This window comes from Dermacentor andersoni, chromosome 1 (genome assembly GCF_023375885.2).
Source record: "Dermacentor andersoni chromosome 1, qqDerAnde1_hic_scaffold, whole genome shotgun sequence".
NCBI classification, from domain to species: domain Eukaryota; kingdom Metazoa; phylum Arthropoda; class Arachnida; order Ixodida; family Ixodidae; genus Dermacentor; species Dermacentor andersoni.
This window is the reverse complement of record NC_092814.1, coordinates 402,275,107-402,277,198: the sequence shown is the minus strand read 5'-3', so window position 1 is coordinate 402,277,198 and position 2,092 is coordinate 402,275,107. Positions and strand designations below refer to the sequence as shown.

General features: G+C 52.0%; 1 long non-coding RNA gene across 1 annotated transcript; it reads left to right on the top strand.

Annotated features, from left to right (window-relative positions):
• Positions 1 to 757: 757 nt before the first annotated feature.
• Positions 758 to 1,712, top strand: LOC140215426 (uncharacterized). Its single transcript, XR_011892377.1, has 3 exons — positions 758 to 848; positions 972 to 1,040; positions 1,628 to 1,712. It is a non-coding gene; the product is annotated as an uncharacterized lncRNA (long non-coding RNA).
• Positions 1,713 to 2,092: the final 380 nt, after the last annotated feature.

The window sequence follows — 2,092 nt, the reverse complement described above, 5'->3', positions numbered from 1 at the left end:
CTTATTTTCCTCGAGTGTGCTCTTGAGGTCATCCTTCATCTCATCATAATTCTCACTGATGAATGACATACTGGTTTTTATTTCTCTGAGCTCATTGCGGACGTCGCGTTCAAGCGATTCCATGAAGGCCTTAAATTCAGTCGATTTCTTTCTTCTAGGGTGCGATCTTGTACCCGTTCCAAAATAGAACGGAGGCGGTCCGTTCCATCGAGCCGCACATGATTGGTCAATTTGAACCGCGACGAATGCCATGACGTCAATTGTCACGTGAGCCGTGACGTCTTGCTGCTCATAATCATTCCGTGTCGTCTGCTAACGGACGAACGCCACGGAACAGACGGAGAGTCCGTCCGGAGCGATAGAACGGATTAGAACGGCTACCAGACGGCTTGGATTGGATTAGAACGTAAGTACTTGTTACAGTTAGCATCTTTCGTATCCGGTTCAATCCGATTCCGCGCTCCCAACAGTTGGAGAACATGGCGTTTTTCTCTGCCGTGCCTTTTCGTGTCGCCTGTGCGGCTGCTGCAGTCGCGCAGAGACGACGACCCGAGGTAGATGATGCATTTGAAGAGTTGGCGGAAGAAGAGTTCCGGCAGTATTTTCGTCTGTCCAAACGAACAGTGCGTAGCTTGTGCGACGAGCTTGACCCTATCATTGGATGCCAGCGAGCCAGTGGCCTTTCCACAGAAAGGAAAGTGTTGTGCGCGCTGCGATTCTTCGGCACCGGAAGCTTCCACAGGAGCGTTGGTCGCGAGGAACACGTTGGCATGGCACAGTCGGCCGTGAGCAGCACCATTCACGAGGTGACGGAGGCCATCATTTCCGTGTCTGCCCGGCGAAAGTTGGTGGACTTTCCATTGACACGGGCTGCCAAGGATGCGGCAAAGGCGGCGTTTGCATGACGCGGCGCCAATCCAGGCGTGCTAGCGTGCGTCGATGGCACATTGATCGCCATTATGAAGCCAGAGGGACTCAGCCCGGCTGACACGGCGAGCTTCATGTCGAGGAAGGGTTATTACGCCCTAAACGTCATGGTCGTAAGTACCGTTGGAATGTTTTACTTCAAACTGTGGTTGCCATTTTTACTCGCCCATAGTTGCAATTGTTCAGTTTAATGCCCAAGCTGGCATAACAAGTAATGTAACGATTAAAAGAGGACATGCGGGGAACTGTTTACGAGCTCGTTGAAATCTGACATGTCGGGAGTAATGATGAGTGCCATGTGTTGTGCATAATCAGTCTGCCGTTCCAAAATTGTGTTTTAAATGGGCAGCAGTCGTAGCAGAAATTGAAACACTGTAGGGAAGACACGATGGGAGCATTTTGAACACGGAAGTACTTACAACCATTGCATGGGCTGGCTTTGGCTCGTATGGGGGTTCTTGCGCAATATCGGGCCTCGAGTTTTCATTTAGCTATCAATTAGTGCGAACCATAGGCGTCCACACAAGGGGGGGGGGGGTGGCGCATTGCTCCCCCCCCCCAATTGCAAGACCCTGTGCACGCCTATGGCTGAAACAGTCTGCTACTTGTACCAGCGTACGTGTATTCTTTTGTGCATATGAATGGCAAAACGGATTTCGAGCATATCTGCAGCGCTATTTTGTATTGCTCCCCATTGCAGGTTTGCAATGCGGAACTTCGCATTCTTGTTGTGGACCCCCGGTTTCCTGGTTCGTGCCATGACTCTTGGGTGTGGCAGCACAACCTACTGCGTGCACGCCTAGCCGCACAACTGCAGCCTGGCGAGTATCTGCTTGGTTAGTATTCGTACTGCGTACCCCTAACTAGGGCAGAGCACTCAGCTGTCACTTTCTGTACTAGGAGACTCAGGATATCCTCTCGAGCCATGGCTGCTTGTTCCAGTACCTGGCAGCCATGCCGGCACCACCTCTGAAGGCCACTACAACCAGGAGCACGCATCCATGCGCAATGTTGTGGAGAGATGTATCGGGGTGTTGAAAAGCACGTTCCGCTGCTTGCAGCGCTTTCGGACACTGCTATACAGCCCCGATAGAGCAGCGCGAATCATTTATGCATGCGTCGCTCTCCATAACATTGCCTTGGACGCGGGCGACTGGACATTGGA